Genomic DNA, 20,017 nt, shown 5'->3' with positions numbered 1-20,017 from the left:
CAACATACGCTTCAGGACCTTGTTGATTGCTTCAACTTGTCCGTTGGCTTGTGGATAATACGGAGTAGAGCTGTCGTGAGATAGCCCTAGTTTGGCAGCTAATTCGACCATCATGTGATTGCGGAAATGCGATCCATGATCTGTAACTATAGCCTGGGGTACACCGAACCTGGCGACTACATGATTGAAAAAGAATAGGGCAGCTGTTTCACCAGTATTGTCCAATGTAGGCATTGCCTCGGCCCATTTGGTAAAATAGTCAATTGCGACTATAATATACCCATGCCCCCCGGTCGAGGTGGGGTTACATTGCATGAAATCGATGCCCCATTTGGCGAAAGGCCCAACCGCAACTATTGGTTGCAGCGGTGCGGGTGGTCTTCTGGTTTTGCTATCAAAGATTTGGCAGGAATGACAACTTCGGACTGCGATTATGCAATCTTTGAACATTGTTGGCCAAAAATATCCTGCTCTTAATATCTTTGGGCTGTAGCGAAACCTGATTGATGCCCCCCACACGCGCCTGAATGACACTCATTCAGGGCTTTTTCGGCTTCTTCATGGGTGAGACACCTCCTCAGAACGGTATCGATACCACGACGGTAAAGAGTATCACCGACGATCATGTAGTCTTTTGCTTGGTATCGTATACGTTTCTGTTCGGAGTGCGAGGTGTCAGGCCAAAACTTTTGGGTTTGGAGATAGATAATTATATCTCCATACCATTCATCGCTTGCAGATATCAGAAATAAAGTCTCGTCCACTATTGACTCCTTGGAAGTTTCGTCGTTGGACGATGATGGGAGATCGCATAATAATTCTGCAAATACCAGAGCTTTCTTTGACTTGGATTTCACGAATTCCAGACCAAACTCTTGAAGGATCGCTATCCATTTGGAATATTTGCCCCCCAGCAACTGTCGCGACAGTATATAAGTCATGGGGTTGCAATCTGACAGAATGGTAGTTTTCCTAAAGAGGATATAATGTCGAAATCTCTGTACCGCTTGAACAGCAGCGAGTGCTAGCTTTTCAACGTAAGAATATTTACTTTCTGTATCATTTAAGTTTTTACTTAAATAATATACAGGATGTTCAACTCCATCGACTTCTTGTACTAAAACCATCGCAATGGTTGTATCTGCCGCAGCTAGATACAGGTTAAAATCCCTAAGATAATCTAGGGCGTACATTAATGATGCTTTTACTAGGGACTCTTTTAAAGCGTCAAAGGAAGCTTGCGCAACCTGGTCCCAATCGAAGGGTACATCCTTTTTCAAAAGACGTGTATAACCTTTAGCAAGTTCTGCGTAATTTGGAATGAACCTCCTCAGAAAGTTTGCTTTCCCTTGGAGTTTCTGAATCTGAAGCAAATTCGAAGGTGGAGGCAAATTAATGATTGCCTGAACCTTACAGGGGTCGAGACGAATCCCATCTTTAGAGACTACAAAGCCAAGTAAACGACCAGAACCGACGCAAAACACACATTTGTGAGGGTTGAGTCTTATCTTGTAGTGTCGGCAACGTAGAAATATCGCTCTTAAATGCTGCGGATGATCAGTCCGCTTTTGCGAATGAGTCGGAAGATCGTCGAGATATGGTTGAACAATGCTCTTGATGTCATGGAAGGCGTAATTCATAGCCCTCTGAAAAGTTGCCCCTGCGTTCTTCAAGCCAAAGGGTAATTTTCGATAAGCGAACGTGCCCCACGGACATATAAATGCAGTCTTTGACTGGTCCTGTGGGCGGATATTTATTTGATTATACCCGGAAAATCCATCCATAAAGGAAAAGATTTCACATCCGGCGCATTCATCAATTATCTGGTCGATGAAGGGCGTAGGGTAGTTGTCCTTCGGACAAGCTTGGTTTACATCCCTATAATCGACGCACACTCTTATCGTCCCTTGTTTTTTCATAACAGGGACAATATTCGATACCCAATCGGTTAGAGGAACCGGGTAGATGAATCCAGCATGGAGAAGTTTCTCAACTTCTGCTTTAATGGCAGCGGCTTTCTTAGGGTGCACCTGTCGAAGCCGTTGTCTTACTGGTTTGACATCAGGATACATTTTAATTTCATGTTCAACGATACTCGAGTCGATGCCTGGCATTTCATCATATGACCAAGCAAAGACATCTCTAAATTCGCGAAAGAGAGCGTTATATATTTCCAGTTCTGAAGGGGAACAACCTTTGCCAACATGAATATTCTCTACAACATCAGGCTTTGTCGAGATATTTATGGCTATAGTCTCTTCAATATTTGATAAGTTTCGCTCGGAATCCACTGTGTTTACAGTATTTGTTAGGAATTCAAAGACTGGAGGGTGGTAAAGATCTTTCTGAGTATCTTCTTCGTATTCTGGAAGAAGGGAACGATGGTGGTGATCATTCCATGGTGCCCCCTCAATCATCATTGATTGTAAGATTCCTTCGTCAGTCCCATGTACTTTCGACCAAGGATCTAATGGGGTACCATTTTCTCTAGATCTATCTACCCAAACGCTCGATGAGCGCTGATTGGGGTTCGCCTCCCAGGCCTGAAACATTGATTGCTACAATATTTCAATGGGGCTTGGTGGCAAAACCATCGAATGATCCATAGCGACTCTGCCTTCTGTGACTTTCAAGGTGGATACCATATTGCATGTTGCTACAAATGGTACATTTCCTATGCAGATAGGAGGTGGTAGCGCGAAAGTTCCCATCATAGTGGGATCTTTCAACAGACCTACCCCAATATCTTGAATCGACCGGTCGCTGCCATGGTTCATGGGAACGCTTCCTGTAACTTGTGAACCATTAGGGAGGAAGTTTTGTTGATCGACGACCGTAATCCCTCCTTCAAAGGGGAATGCGATCTTCCTAAAATAAGTCGACACAACAGCTTGCATGGCATAAATCCATGGTCTTCCCAGTAGGATGTTATAGTCAAGATTGCCATCAATGACTTCAACATCTATTTCTACTGTTTTGCCCCCTAGTTCAACTTTCAGGTTACTAAGGATACCGTAAGGGGTATATATCCTTCCGTCGAATGCTTTTAATGTTGTCGATGATCGCGACAAGGTTGGAGATCCTAAAGTCTTCCAGCAACTCATTGACATAATACATGTCGATGCTCCCTCATCTATAATCGTTCTATGAACTATTTTGTTGAGGGCTTTCACTTGGACGAGGAAAGCTAGTTGGGCTGGTAACTGAGGATCATAACCTTTGTGATCAAAGGACACTAGATTGGAATCTTTAGGATCCACCCCACCAATTGCTGATAACAATGCCTGCCTTTGGGATGGGCAATGTTGTAGTACCTCAAGAGTCGACATAGCAGATGGCGATTGCGCCAAATCTTCCACTATGTTATAATGCTGTGCCGCTCTGGCACGAGGATTAAAGGTCGACTTGTGCACTATTCCCTTTGGCGGTTTTATTGTTAATTCATGCGTGATGGGGGGTACGACTTCTGCCGAAGTTGTTGTCGAACTGCTAGGTTGATCTTTACCTTTATCGTTCGACACCTGTGGGTTCCCGTAATATTTGTTCCTTGTCGAAATCAAAGCATCATTTTGCTATTTTGAAACCGACAACATAAGCACTTGAGATGGGGAAGCGTTTCCACTATCAACCAGATTTTGACCTGGGTTAGGAAATTGATCACTTGACACAGTTGAGGTATGAGGACTTTTAAAGAACCTCTTTAGCTCAGCTTTGAATGGGCAATCCTTAGTGTTGTGATCTTTGTCATCGCATATTTGACATGGATACCGTTTCCTATTCCCAGGAGGGTTTGAAGAATTTTTCTTAGGAGATGACTCACCTTGTTTATTCTTCTTCCCCTGGTTTTGTTTCTTCTTGCTTCCTGGTTGATTGGTTTCTTTGCCCTTATCTGTCGATACGGCATTTACTTCCGAAGCAAGAACTTCTTCATGCGCATTTTGATTCGAATCCTTACGGGCCTTCTTTTGATGGGTCTTTTTCGGATTCGTGTTTGCCGTGCCAATCACGCCATCACCGGCATGAGAGTCACTATTTGATTTAGGAGGAGGAGGGATTGAAAACTCTGGTCTAGGGGCGTCTGGTATTTTGTCATAGAGCGTGCCGGACTGAGTATATACTAAGTCCAAATATTGTGCACGAGCGATAACCTGCTCTTCTGTTACGACTCCTCCCTTTGCCACATCTTCCGTTATGGCCGGAAGTAGCGACTTTATAAACCACTCAGCTAAAAGCTGATCAGGAACGTATGTTTTAACCATTCTTCGTCGACGTCGCCACTCATGTATATGATCTGATATATGAGTTGCGGTTGTCTGTTTGAAGTTGGTCAATATCTCTGTTCCCGTTTCATACCTTATTGGTAATTGAAAGTGGGTTAAGAATGTCGTGGCAAGGGAGCTAAAATTGTCGAACGAAGCTCTAGGAAATTCTATATACCATTTTGCCGCTGGACCTGTCAATGTCCTTTGAAAGAGGCAAAGCCTTATCGAATCGTCATTCAAAGTGTTCGACGAACACCATAGATGAAAAGTCATCACATGATTCGACGGGTCTTCACCTGGATTTCCATTGAATTTAGGAATGTCGGATGGAAGTTTGTGCGGAATCACTAGCCACCATGGGGCGTAAGCAATTGGATCATTGGTTAACCGATGTAAATCAGGCAACTCTAAAGTTGCCACGAATGGTAACTGTTGATTCAAGTTAGGTGAAGCGTAACCAGGATACGATGGAATCGCTTGAACAGTTGGTCTTTGCATACCAGCATAATGGAGTTGATGTTGGTATGATTGATACGGTTGATGGACTTGACCACTATAAAGTGGTTGATTTTGACCATTTTGAATATATGGTTGTCTCGTATTCCAAATATTTGCTGTTCAGAACCCTGGTACACTTGTTGGAATTGTGGCTGTTGGTATTGCACTATCCACGGTTGCGACACCATGGGTTGTTGCGCTATACTAACCATTGGACCAAGATGTGGGGTAGTTGTACCCGACTGTACTTGTGTTGCCCCACCAGTAGGCGATTGTGGTTGGGTCGCAGGGTCAAGGGGCTGTTGCATGAGAACCTGAGAAATCTGAGGTTGACACACAACAGGCATTGTTTGAACTTGCGACACGGTCACAATAGCCGGTGTAGTTGGGATGTTTGTCACAGGTACACACTGTTGCATAGAATATACAACTCTTGGTGGCTGGGATAGCATAGGTACCCAACTACTCGTTGCAATTCCACCATAACTTGAATAAGGTTGAGAACTCCCGTATGGGTACCCTCCCGGAGGGGGTAATGAAAAAGCATACTGCCCCCCATACGGTAGCAATCCAGAACTCAAGGCAATTGATTGTCCTGGAGGACTGGATGGCCTAATTAGATTCCCAAAAGGGTCAATTTGATGAGTCTCACCATGAGAGTTACCAGACATTACTCTAGAACAAACAGGAACAGACCATACTGTCGAGATAGTCTCTTGGTGGACTCCTTCTAGCGATTGAGAGCTAGTTGGGACAGATGGTATGCCGGCGAACATTGTTGGATTTGCAGCAGGTAATTCTGCCGTCGCCGTGTCATTTGACACAGTCCTAGATGTTGACGGTTGTTCAGACATTTTTAGTCTATCCAATTGATCGCCTAGTGATTCTACAGGAACTTCCACTGGTGATGGACAAACTTTTGTTGTAGCAGGAAATAGAGTGACCCCTACTCCAAACTGAATTGGAGTGGATACTTGCGGTTCCTCTATAATTTCCTCTATCGCAATCAGACCAGGTGGAAGAGGAAGACCGTCAGGTCCGTAAAAGATTTCGGTGCCGAAGAAGGGGTTGTATCAAAAGCGACAGATGTTTGAGGCACAAAACTCTCTGGACCAGTTACAGATGGAACTGGTTCAGTCATACAAGTATCTGCCCCCAGACTAGGATCAATATTACTGTCCCTCTGTGGCGGTTGAGCTTCTTCTATGGAGGCAGGGTTTCCGAAAATGTTTGGAGTGACCAGAATCTCAGATGTTGTTGGAACACTTGTTCTAACTTTTAAAGGAGATTTTGAACTGGTTCGACGAGTTCGCTTTGCCTGGATTGTTTTCGATTCCGGAGACAAAGATGGTTGACTCGCAAGCCTCCGAGAACGACGGATATTCAATTGACTTTCTTCCACGATTGCGGATTACTCGATCAACTAAAATATAAAGGGGAAAATTTGTGTTTCCGATTTGAATGAATTTTATTAGACGCTTTTAAACATAACTTTGCTTTTTCATGTTTTAAGAGTCGAGAAAAAGCTAAAGATGACTCTAGTCTCCTTCGATGTATTAACGAGCCCGAAGTGACAAATGCTCGGTTGGACCTTTTCAGTTATAGAGTTTGAAAAAGGCCAAAAGAAACTGCTCTGGAGATCTAGGCAGAGGGTGTGCCAAACCTTTCGCGAAACCACAGAATACGTTTTACGGTACGGGTGGTCGATCTTCGTGAATGCTGTGTTCACTGCATCGCGATCAGTAGGGCGGCCGACACAGCTTCCTATGGATAAACGATAATTGCCTATAGGGGTCTCCCAATATATACGCGACGGTACGTGGGAGCACAACTCCGTATTAGTGCCACCGACTCTCAGGAGGAATCACCCACCTTCGTAGAGATCGACAGTCACTATGTTTAACGACGCCGGAACACGTCTCTACCTAGACCTCTAGATGTTTGCGTTATGTTACAATGCGTTGTTAGGTTCATTCAGTATACTTTAAGTTGATCTTTTTAAATTTTGCCTTTCAAGGTTCACCACGAGATGTATATGACAAATTCCTAAATGCAGCCTAAGATGAGAAGCAAGCTTTTTCAAATCTTTTTGACTGATGAAAATTTTAACTACTGAGGGAGAAGAAAGGCAAATTCTTTTCACACAGTTCATACAGCACAAACTAATGCACTTTCTCCTAAATCATCATGCAAACTTTTTCAAATGCAAAATGCACAATGCATGTATTTTCTTTTCCCTTTCTTAATGTTGATGGATTACAAAAAGAAAGTGGTTATATAACTTTGATTTCGATTTAGAGCGAAAACAAACAAGTTTGTCCAAAATCAAAAGACACCTTAAGATTTACTTGCTTAATCACTGGAAATACATGAAATCAAACCATACTGACGAAAGTAAAAATGACTAATCAGCTATGGACAGCAAACAAGCTAACTCTTTAGACCAGCAAAACGCCTAACACAGGTTCAGATCTAAGAGGCCAAAAGCAAGACTAGTTTACTCTTCGTTATGGGAAATTGTAAATGAGTAAGAAATACAAAGAACAAGTACAATTTTGTTATATAACAGAGGCAGAATGATGGCAAGTAATATTGGTTTCAGAACAGGTGCAAGACTGGTAACTGGCAGCCAAATCAATAGTGAAAACAGGGAAGAGAAAAAGAGGAAACCCCAACAGCACTAGGCAAAATTGGGCCAACGCAGGTGCTGCACAGCCAGTCTGGCTCTCAGCGCAGGTAGCCCCTTCGGGACCTGCGTTGCAAAGCAGGTAGCCTGTGTACTACCTGCTTTGGAAAACGAAACTTGCGTTTTCACAGTTTCCGGGTCATAATTTTCTCAAAAATGCACAGTTTTTGCTCAAATCAGAAACAATCAGTCAAGCACACTCAAAGGGATGATTAGGAAGGTGAAAAGCTATCACTAAGAGCTTACAAGGATCCTTGTAGATCAGCTCTTCAAATCATGAACTTGCTCAGAAATGAGCTAGAGTAGCTGCCCTCTACTTCGCTTTTGATATAGTCAAAAGCTTTTCGATTTGGTACTCTTTTGTTCAGGAAATGAATAGCAAAATACTACAAACACAATCAAACGGATACGATCCCCAGTGCAGTCGCCAGTTTTTTGTAGGGAAAAGTATCCGACTCGGATGACCCTATCCCACTCTAAGGGTGATAGTACCTTAGCAACAACTGTAAAACAAACTACTTAAGGTTTACTTCTTTATGAAAGCAAAAGAGAATGGAGAAATGCACTAACCGTTGCCTTGCGCTTAATGTCGAATCCAAACTCTTCTCTTTGGCTGCTTGCTCCCAGCTCCTTGCTCTTTTGCTGGCCCAGCTACAATGAGATCCTGCAAAATAACAAAGAAGGAAACTACAAGAAGCATGCAATCATAACTGGTTCAAGGATTAGTGTAAACCAAACATGCAATTATCACAATATATTATTGAAACAAGAGCACATAGAAGAACCTCAATAGCTTTTATTAATGAAGAAGTAAAGGTTCTGAGAGTATTACAACCATTGAAGGCTCCAATCCAGCAACACCTCCCAGCAGAAAGAATTTCTCCTCTTCACCTCTCTCAAACAATCACCCAATAGCTCTATAGTGAAACCAACAGCGTATCATTACTTTGCACCAAATTCCAGCCTCCTGAGCTCATAGGAGAGAGCTCAATATATAGATGAATTGAGAAAGGATGAGTCAGCTTGCAACTGATGTGTAGCTGCCTTGTGTCCTCTCTCTCTTCAGTTAATCTTTAGTTGATCTTCAGTTCTTGAGTCCACTTGGAGAACCTTGCTTCCACTTGGAGAAACAGAGCCTCTGACTCATCACAAGGCGAAATACCTGATCCAAGTGTCATTTTTGGAAGATTCCAGAGCAATGACTCAGTGTGCCACTTGTCCCATCTCGCTCAGCGCAGGTGGCCTTTGTCCCACTTGCTTTGCAACGCAGGTACACCATGGAGCAACTGAGTTTCAGCGCAGAAACCTAGTGGAGCACCTGCTTTGATTTCAGGATTGCTTGTTTTTTAGTATTTTCAGGTGGAGAACTGATCTGAGAGCTGTTGGTTTGCTGACCTTGTTCCTCTAGGGGTAGGAACATCATGTTTAGGGAACTTCGGATCCCTTGGATTATTGACAATTCATGTCTATTGCTGTAAGGCACAAAATTGTCTATAACAGGGAGCAGTAGAAACACTGCCTCTAAAATTGAACCAAAGGCATTATTTATCGATGCCTCATTTGAAAGAAATACAAGATCTTTCCAAAGAAGCCAACAGAACTCTAAGACCAGAGCCCTCACATTAGGAGAAGTCAACCAAGAGATTCATCATCTCAAAAAAGAGATTGTCTCTCTAAAAGCACAGGTCTCTGAGTTACAAAAAGGGAAGAAAACTAAGGATGCATATGATGAATACTACACTAACCCAAGTATTGAAGTATTTGAAGGAAAAAAGGATGATACTATAGGATTTACCGACATGAGAGTAATGGCTATCCAGTATCAGCAACGTCATGTTATGCTAGATATTTTTATAAATGGTGAAATGTTTTCCCTAAGAACACTTATTGACTCCGGGGCAGATGTCAATATTCTGAATTCAAAAATAGTACCTGCAAAGTACTGGGTAAAATCCTTTAGACAAGTGATTGGGTTAGGAAACAAAGATCTACCATATGAAGTCCCTCGGGCCTCTATTTTCTTTAAAGAGCATTGCATCAAATTAATTTTTTTTGTTGCAGACGTTCCTGATGACTATATTTTGGGGAATGTATTTTTAGTAGCTGTGAAGCCACATGGATCAGCCAGATTGAAAAATGGCAAGGATGGTTATTTTATATCTGTACCAAGCTCATAAGAAAAATTACAAACAATCAAGTTACCCTTTGTCTCTACTCCCACAGTGTCTACTATGGTACAAGCAATGCAACAGATCAAAAAGGCAAAAAATAAAATTGAAGAGCTCAAGGAGCTAAAGACCACCATAAAGATAGGAGACTATCTTCAGACTCCTATAATTAAACAAAGGATCTCAACTCTGAGATCAGAGATAGAAAAAGAATGCTGTGTTGAAGAACCAAATGCGTTTTGGCATAGAAAACAACACTAGGTAGAATTTCCCTACAAAGATAAATATGAAGGGAAACCTTGCAAGAGTAGAGCAATCCATATGAACAAAGAATATAGAGATATCTGTCAAAAAGAGATAGAAAGCCTCCTGAAAATAAGATTGATTAGAGAATCCAACAGTCCTTGGAACTGCTATGGTTTTTATGTTAATAAACATTCAGAACACTTAAGAGGTATCCCAAGACTGGTCATAAAATATAAGCCTCTGAATACTATCCTCTCAGATGATACTTACCCCATTCCTCACAAAGGAAATCTTTTAGCAAGAATAGCAGGGGCTAAAGTATTTTCTAAATTTGATATGAAATCAGGATTTTGGCAGGTGGAAATTAATGAAGATGATAAGTTTAAGACTGCTTTCAGTGTCCCAATAGGACACTATGAATGGAACGTCATGCCTTTCAGACTAAAGCATGCCCCCTCCAAATTCCAGAAGGTTATGGATAATATTTTCAAGCCATATTTTGATTGGTTACTAGTATACATTGATGATATACTTATATTTTCTAAAAACGTCCATGATCACTTTAAACATATCCAGAAATTTGTACAACTTGTCAAAACCAATGGATTGGTTCTTAGCAAGAAAAAGATTGAATTATTTCAGACAAGTATCAAGTTTCTTGGCCATACAATTAAAAATGGGCAGATCACTCTGCAAAAACATGCTCTGGAATTTGCTGATAAATTTCCAGATATTATCACTAACAAAACTCAATTACAGAGATTCTTGGGATGTTTAAACTATGTAAGCAACTTTTACAAAGATTGCACCAAATATAGATTATTACTCAACAGAAGACTGCAAAAACATCTAGAACCTTGGTCTCAGGCCCACACTGAAGTTGTTAGAAGAATTAAAATGAAGGTAAAAACTCTTCCTATTCTTCATATCGTTGATGAAGATTCTTTCAAAATTGTTGAAACAGATGCTAGCAATGAAGGGTGGGGAGGAATTTTGAAGCAAAAGAAAGAAGGAAAAGAACAAATAGTTTAGTTTGTCTTAGGGACTTGGAGCCCACCTGAGAAAAACTATTCTACTATAGAAAAAGAGGTCAAAGCAGCATGAAACTACTTGATAAATTTGATATCCACCTGATACACAAAAAGTTTCTCTTAAGAAAAGATGTCTCTGCACTAAAGAAAGTCCTTAGTAAAGCTATAAAGAAAGTAGGAGAAGTTAAGTTTGCAAGGTGGCAAGCTCTATTTGCAAATTTCGACTTTGAAGTCGAACACATCAAAGGCAAAAAGAATTGTCTGCCTGACTTCCTAAGCAGAGAATATTTAAATCAGAAAGACACTGCCATGGTGATAGTAATAGAATGGGACCCTTCCCAACATACAGAGACTCTGAGAAGTATTTCTGAAACACAGAACTGGGAAGAATACTGTTCCAAATGGAAACCAACATGGCAGCTAAGAAACACAAAAGTGCTCGATGCAAATTTGCAACCTCATTCAGATATTCAGCACTTAGTACCTGAAAGGAAAGTCTACCCCAAAGGTAGCAAATGGATACACGACATGGTGTATCAAAGGAGTATGATGGCCGCACATTTGGCTGAAGAATCCCTAAGCCAAAATTTTAGAGATATCACTATGATTTGGACAGAAGGAAGCAACTAGAGGAGAATCTTCCACAAATATCTTTCCATAAATCGGACCAAATGGTCGGGATGATACGACATGCCAGAAATGTGGCCACAGAGTAATCCAAACATTTTCTTCCCAGATACCATTTACAACTTTTCAGACTACAAAAGGTTGTGGTGGGACATCATGAATGTAGATGGAAAAAACGAAACTCACTACACAAGAGTAAAATTTGGGGCCACAGGGACCACACAAAGACAATGGCAAGGTGAATGGCTTCAACAATGGTGGAGCAATTTTGGCCTCAACAAGACTGCTATGGATCCTCTTTTCTTCCATCGTGACTTTCGATATGAATGTGACACTTGTGGGATTGTAACTAAATGTTGGCATTCTCCATGTAAAACTGTTGGAGATATCAATAATTATCAAGACAGTCAAATTCTTGGTTATTTTATGAAAATACACCATGAATGGTTAGTCATGACTAAGATTAAACACTAAATCATCTTAAGAAAGCCTATGATTGTACGAAGAATTTATACAAAGGCTTGGGATTCTTGTAGATATTCTTAGATAAGATTTCAGGGGCCACACCCATGGGGGACTAATGGTTCTCGTGGGCTTGTCATTAAAGCTTCCATAGTGTAATAATTATGTCTAGTCACAAGACTGAATGTGACCAATTCTATCGTGGGATTTTCTGTTTAAAAGCATCCACTATGTAAAAGTTATTTACAGTAATGTTTTCCGTGGGATTTGTTCAAATCTTCCATAGTGTAACTTAGCACGAAGATTCTTCAGTCACGAGACTCGGAGCACTTCTCCGACTTTTGGTGAGCTTTGAGCCACATCTCTTTGACTAACGAAATATAGTACTGAATCTGTCTGCCTGACTGTCAGATGCTTGTCCCCTCACTTTTCTATATAAGGAAAGAGTAAGGCTCATTCTAGGCATTTGTTGTGTGAGTGTGATTTTAGTTATGTTTTTGAGTTTTGAGTATGAGGAGGAAGTTATTGCTTCCATATCTTTAGAGTCGGATCTGAGAAGCCTACGCATCAGAGTGAGAGCTCTGGTGAGAACCTAAAGTGGCCAGATTCTTAGGTTTTTGAATTCTGCATGTTTTCGTAAGAATTCAAATTCTAAGACAGAGTCTGTGAAAGGCCAGGAAGCCTTCAGACAACTTCTTGCTTGACAAGTTGTAACATCTGATAAATGCCTAAATAATCTATCTTTGGAAAGGAGCTTTAGAATTTCTCTTTGAATTTGTAAAGAAACTTCTACATAAACATATGAGTATCCATTTTTTGAGCATGATACATTCCGCTTGAGTACATTTTTTAATTTCTACGTGTGTTAAAACTGTCTGTTGAGGTAGTATCTGTGAGACAAGAGGTTCACTGGAGGTTTGTCGAGGTCTGAGGAACACTATTCCATTAAAGATAGGAAGTCATGTGTCAGACACTAGAGTGTGAAAGTCCAAAGGTTCGTGTATCGATTCGTGTAAAGGTTCGTGTATTGATCACAGAAAAGAGACTCAACGAGAGCAAGCTTCACGTCTAAAGCCCTTGTAGCAAATTGGTATCAGAGCTAGTAACGTCTGGTTCATTACGGTTAGTACTCAAAATCTATAGGTCTCTAAAATGGATAATTCTAGAAGATCAATCTCTTTCAGAGAGCTTGAATTTGAATAAACCCCATTAAGAGATATGTTTTCTTCATCATCTAAAAGGGTTATAAATTCTACAGAAATTGAATATTTTGAAAGTTAGTTTTCACCTAAGTGGTGTCTGCCTAGTATCTCCTAGTCAGAAGTATATGCTGACTTATCTATGTTCCATCTTAAAGCTGTGACTAGAATATCTATCAAACAAAGTATTAGTCAAATACAATAGAACTCAGATTCTATACAAACACTTTCTCTTCTTGACATTTAGAAACTTCAGGCTGAAGCCAAAAGATTGGGAACCAAATATTTGCATTTGGGGTGCATAAGGGTAGGGATCAATCCCTTAGTCCATAAAGGACTGAATACTTTTGTTCTTGTCATAGTCATAGATCTGACACATAACAAGTATTAAGATTCATTGATAGGAGGAATGGTTGCTCCATTATCAAATGGACCAATATGCTTTGATTTCTATCCCAAATTTTCTATATATACATTTGATGAGCACATCAAGGATATTTTACAACTACAGATTCAAACAATAGGGTTTGATATGAAGAAAAAGAGAAATAATATTGCCATTCAAACTCATGGTTGTTTTAGACACACAAATACCCTCTATCCTGCAGCTATCCATGCTCCCAGCAAAGAATCCAAATCTAGTGTGGTTGTTCTAACAGATACCCAAAATCAAAACATTAAACATCAGATTATTAAATGGGAGGACCTAAGTTTCCCAAAACATTGGGTTGTTGATAACCCGAAACCTCCAACATTGCAAAAGATTACTTCTGCTTATATACAAGAAGGACCATCATCTACTGTAGTATCCTTTCCTAGAAGATCTACAATAGATTGCAGAAGAATCAATTTAGCTTGCAAAGCATCATCCATGTATATTGATCCACAAGTAGTAGATACCAATTCTTTTACACCGTTTGTAAATTGCCCTCATATAGATCTATTTGAATATGCCCAGATTGTAAATTTTTCATCCCTGCAAGTCAATTGCCCAAGCTGCAATCAAAAGATAAATCTTAGTAGCCTTTCTTATTCTGTCATACATCAAAACCACCATCCAAGGATAGGAGTATCTCCTCCTACAACTTCTGTCACTCCGTGTCCAAATCCTAAGTGTTCTGAAATACCTTTACCTCATGATACTGATCATGTATTAATGATTCATGAGCTTCAATCTTTGGAAAATGAAGACCCCCACCTCAAAGACATGTTTAGCAAAATGTGTCCTATTGGTATGCCTTGCTATGGTATAGGATATCTGGAACAACTTGATGAAATAATCCTCAATCCAGATTTGACAACTTTGTGCCTTTTGATTGTAAGAAGCCGTCAAAACCAGAAATGCACAAGTTCTTTTTGGTTATGGAAGGATGTAGGAAGCATACAATTGATCACCAATGGATGAAAAATATGCTTAATTGGGATTTATACACTCATCCACATTCTTTTTATCCAATGGGCATGATTTGATTTCTATCGGTCGGCGTCTTGGAATTTTTCATTGGCCAAGGCATCATTAGCATAGCGAGGACTCTCTCTAGTCCCTTCGATTCGATGACTTCTTTCACACCATGCGACCTCTAATACTTGCAGCCTCTTTCAACACCCACGCTCTTCAAGGAGGGTCAATATATCCTATGCATGCCACCTGATGTCACGACGTTGAAGCTCAGTGCTACACCAACGAGCCCTTCTTTGACAAAGTTCTGCTATCTGCTAGAGAACTCTGGAAGGCGAAGGTAGTGACCAGTGGAATGGTATGGGATCATGTATTTTTGTGAGTTGTGGTTGTCGTTGTTTAAACGAACAACATTAAAAACATGGGGTTGGAAGTAATGCATTTTAATTCATTAATTAATTAAAAAGAAGAGGTGTTCCTTTGTTAAAAGGGAGGTGCTCCTTTGTTAAGAGAGATGGATTTTTATTTTAAAAGGGAGGTGATCTTTGTTATATGATAAAAAAATTATTAAAGGATGTGGATTTTGTCTTTTATTTCAAAAGGTGCTATAATTAAAGGTTTTTTGTAAAATTTTATTTTGTAAGAGGAGTTTGATTTTTTGGGGCGTGAATTTTATTGATGGAGACAACAGTTACAGATATGGAGAAGTTGAGCGGGCTAATTTTTCCCTATGGAAATCACAGATGGAGGATATACTGATTTTGAAGGATCAATATTTGTTGATTGAGTGCGTAACAAAGAAACCCTCATCAATGATAGATGAGGAATGGAATAAGTTAGGTAGAAAGGCAATTGCAACAATGAACCAGTCTCTAGCAAAGAATGTGTATTTCAATGTGTCCGGAGAAAATACGGCAAAAGGATTATGGAAGAAGCTCCATGATCTATATGAGAAGAACAGGGCATCAAACAAAGTGTTCTTGATGAAGAAGCTTTACCATCTCAAGATGAAGGAGGGTGCTTCAGTTGCTGAGCATTTGAATGAATTTAATATTATTACTAGTCAACTTGCCTCTATTAAAATCATTCTAGATGATGAAATTAGAGCCATTTTGTAGCTATGAGTACTTCAGCACCTACAGGGACCCTAAAGTTTGATGATGTTAGCAACAGTTAAATGAATGAGGAACTGCGATGCAAGTCAATTGCAGAAATCTAGGGAGGAGAAGCTCTAGCTCTAGTTCATCGTGGTAGAAGAATTGGTTGAGGCCAAAAAGGTTGATCGAAATCAAGGAGGGGCAGGATCATCTGCTTTCATTGTGGCAAGCCTGAGCACATGAAGAAAGAATGTCAAGTTTGGAAGAAAGCACAAAAGGATCAGAGACTAGGCAGTACAAATCACAAGTCATCCAGCACAAATGAAGGCGAGATTGTTGATGTAGCCACAGATGGTGATGTGTTGTTTACTGTTTCAGTAGAGGATGTATGTTTATATACATCTAGCAATAGATTTGATTAGATCCTTGACTTTGGGGAATCTCACCATGTAACCCCATGCAAAAATAAATAGTTAATATTAATATTAATATTATTAATAATATGAACGTTATTAGGTTAGTAATATTAAATGTTAATAATTATGAAAAATTATTATGATTAATAACTTTATTAATATCGTTTTCTTAAACATCATTAATATTACATTAATAATGTTATTATAAAATTTATTATTAATAATATTACTACGCAAGCAACCACTGCTTGAAATATTTTGATAATAATATTATTCTTAATATTAATTTGAATATTATTAATGATAATTTTTATTTATCTTTTTTTTTTTAAATAAAAACCTTATATTATAAAAACTTAAAATCTTAAATGAATAAAAATCAAATATTGTAAAAACCTAATATCATAAAACCTAAATAAATTAAAATTATAAAAATCAAAGCTATTACATTTACGAACTTGATATTTAATAGTTTAAATATTGAATTATTTTCTATATTTAATAACCTAATTTTATTAAAGCTCATACAATCACATTTATGAACGTGATATTTAATATTTATATTAAATATGTTTTGTTTTTCTTTTTAAATATTGAATATTATCCCATTAAATTAAATTATTACTTTTTTTTTCTATGTTAAAACTAATTCTATTAAGAGGACGTATGGTACAATATGAAGTTACAACCAAGAGAAGCAAGAAAACGGGCAGCCGGAAAGGATAGACTATCCACCTCGGTCCCTAAGAGAAAACAAGAAGAGAGCAGTGCTAAGAAAGAAGTAACAAGAAGAACAGAGTAACAAGAGCAGGACAAAGGAATTCTACCCAACATGGGTAGAATCAATTGTTCGGCATTTTTTTCCTTTCCTTTTACCAACTTTGACCCAACCAAGATGACTCTGCTGAGCTGGCATGATTTGCAAACTGAGCTGGGCTCACGAAGAGGTTTCCTTGTCTAAATCCAAGGGAGAGGACTCATTAGTTCTTTTCTATGAGTTTGGAGGGACAGTAGATTCCTCAGGACCAGTCGAGGGCGAAGCCTGTGCCAGCTTTGCGTCCATTCCTTCCGCATCCCCTTCCTCTTCATCTAAGCTGGAATCAAAATCATCCATGGGGGGAGGATCATGAGGTTTCTAGCTTTTAGATTTCAGCTTAGGATTGGCTTTCTTCTTTTGCGCAGGCATAGAGGGACAAGAGCTCTGAAGGTGCCCTATGTGATGGCAGTTTCGGCAGTGAAAGGCTGTATTCTCGTAATCCAGGGTCTGAGTCCAATGGAAGTCTCCAATTTTGAGATTAATCTGATCAGGTAGACCTTTGCTCATGTCTATTTCTGCACAGATTCTGGTGAAGGTGTATATGCCCTTTCCCCCTCTAGAGGTATCTGTGGCTAGAAAGTGGCCTAGAGAATTGCCAATTCCTTGGAATACATCAAAGTGTCGTAGATGCGCCGGGAGATTAGGAAGTCTGACCCAGATGGGGAGCTTAGTGATGATTGTTGTAGAGGGATCAAAATCTGCGAACCAAGCGGTGAGGAATAAACCTGCTGAGCCCCAAAACCATGGGCCTTCAGTTAATTCTTTTTGGTAGTCCTCACTGAGAGCAAACACTACAATGAAGAAACCCTTTGAGCAGAGAAGAACCTTGCAATTGTTGGTCTAGTTAGAGTGAATCCATTGGTAGAGATCTGCTGTGCGTGGCCATATACCATTGAACCTGCAAATAATGGCATGCTCTGCATACTTTTGGATTTTCTCATCCAACGATGGATGCATTATTTCAATGGAGGGGGTTTCCTCCAGTTTTTCCACCAAAAAAGGTTTGGGAGCCTAAGCTGGTGGAGCTATTTTCTTGGGCATCTGAGCATGGACAACATCTTTGTATGAAAAATCCATAGTTGAAGATGACTGTCCAACAGCTCCCCCTCTCAAACAAAGGGTAAAAATGATGGAGGCATTTCTCTTAATGTTGTAAAAAGAAAGGGGATAAAGATCCTCAAGTTGTTTACCTTCGTGGAGGAGTCATTGAGATGCAAAGGGAATCCCCAGCCTAAATTCCAGGATTTTCTTGAGGTCCTGCACTAGATCCGAAGAGCTCACCCATTGTAGCAGAGTTTTGCCAGAAAGGAGCATGATCTGGATCTGGAATGAGGCAGAGTGATCAGACTTCTGCTTTCCTCTGAAAATCTGAGACGAGAGGAAGCTGGTGCTTTGGTGGGCCACCTTTTCCTGAACTTGCCGCAAGGGCTTGTGAGAAGATGTGGTGAGAATCCAATGGTCATTGATTTTGTCATTTCTTTCCACCCAAAAGAGCTCCCAGATGCTCCGTCCAGGCAAATCCATGAAGCTGAAAGAATTCTGAATATGAAATACAGAGTATCGACTATTCTGGGGAGGCAGAAGAGGTTCTAATGGGGTTGAGTAGCCTTCCAGAGCATAATATTTCTTCCCAAGAGTCGCAGCCTGAGGAGAAGAAGGATTATATTCTGCATTTCCGTCCTTAACCTTTGCATCTACTATCTGAAGGGGGCAGCTGTTAAGATATGCAGCAGCAGAGGGCCGAGATCTGGCTACGCTATTGTCCAGAGCGGAGCAGATTAGAGGGAGGTGAGCACCCAGAAGGGAATGGAATACATGTGGTTCAACATCGATGGAAGAAGTCAGCATTCCATGTCTGCATGATCGATCAGGGCAGAGCGAGTACAGGGTGGTGGCATGGAAGCTCCTAGACGATTCTTTTCTGATGATTTTTCCCTTGGAGCTAGGGCTTTGCTGACTGGTGAACTCTGTGAAAGCCCTCTGAAATAATGGACTTTTGGGTGCAGGGGCTGGCTAGAAAAAACACAGCCTTGCTCCATGACAGACATTGCGTGAGGGTTCCTGGCGATGTCGTGTTGGATCCATAAACTATTGGGATGCAGGGTTAATCTGGAACCCTCGAAGTTTGATTTGTTGCCTGTCAAAGCATCCAAAATCTTGGCGGCCTGCAGAAGTCCCTAGAGGCCGAGCACCATCCTCATCCTCACTACGAAGTGCCAACGACCTGTAGATGAAGAGTGTCTGCCACCATATTTGCTGCAGTGCATGCGCAACTTGCTGAGAGCCCAACCCGTGCATGTTTCTCTTTTTTCTTCGCAGGGCTGCATGCGATCTTATTCGCTGGGTTTGGCTTGAATGAAGTCGGGGCCCCTTTGAATCTCACGTCGCCATCTTCTGCAGGGCCGAGCAAAGGCCAAACGGTGGCTGAAGAGAGGGAGGCGACGTCAAAGAGATTAGGGTTCATCATTCTTGGGATCTGCTTAGGGTTTATCCTCCAAACTTCAATCCTGTTTACATCTTAGATTAGTTATTAATTTTAAGAATTACCTCATGATTATTATTTTTTTTCTAAGTAAAACTACTCTATTAATATGAAACAAAATATAAGTACAATGAGGCTCTGGCCTCAGCAGTGCAGAACATCATTTGTCCAAAAAATATATCAGTCTAAGCTCGACTGCCCCATCGATGGGGAAACCAGTCTATGAACACAGAAAAAACCCACACAGGGGTTACCAGGGGTTACCAGTTTTAACCAAAAATACCAAACAGTGCAAAAAATAACCAGGAGAAAATTTTTAACAAAACAAATCATAACAGAAACCATCCAGTCAACAAAAGAACACGCCAGCTGGTAGAAGGGCGACACCTGGCTGCCAAGTGTCAATCCTAAAGGTCGTCTGGGGCAGGCTCTTCCTCGATGAGACACACATACATGTACCACTCCTCCTCCTTTGCTGACATGCCACTCTGAATTCCACAAGCTGGTTGGGTGCCAGTGGAGCTGCTTTCTGCAGCATGCAGACTAGTCGTGTCTCCTGCTCTGCCTCCCGGTGCCTGCGTGTCTCCAACTTTGCCCTCAGCAGCCTACCGACTGCCAACCAACTCC

Source organism: Pinus tabuliformis, chromosome 2_2 (genome assembly GCF_031772625.1).
Source record: "Pinus tabuliformis cultivar Carrire ecotype Pingquan chromosome 2_2, CPIR1, whole genome shotgun sequence".
Classification (NCBI taxonomy): domain Eukaryota; kingdom Viridiplantae; phylum Streptophyta; class Pinopsida; order Pinales; family Pinaceae; genus Pinus; species Pinus tabuliformis.
Note: the sequence above shows the minus strand (reverse complement) of the source record.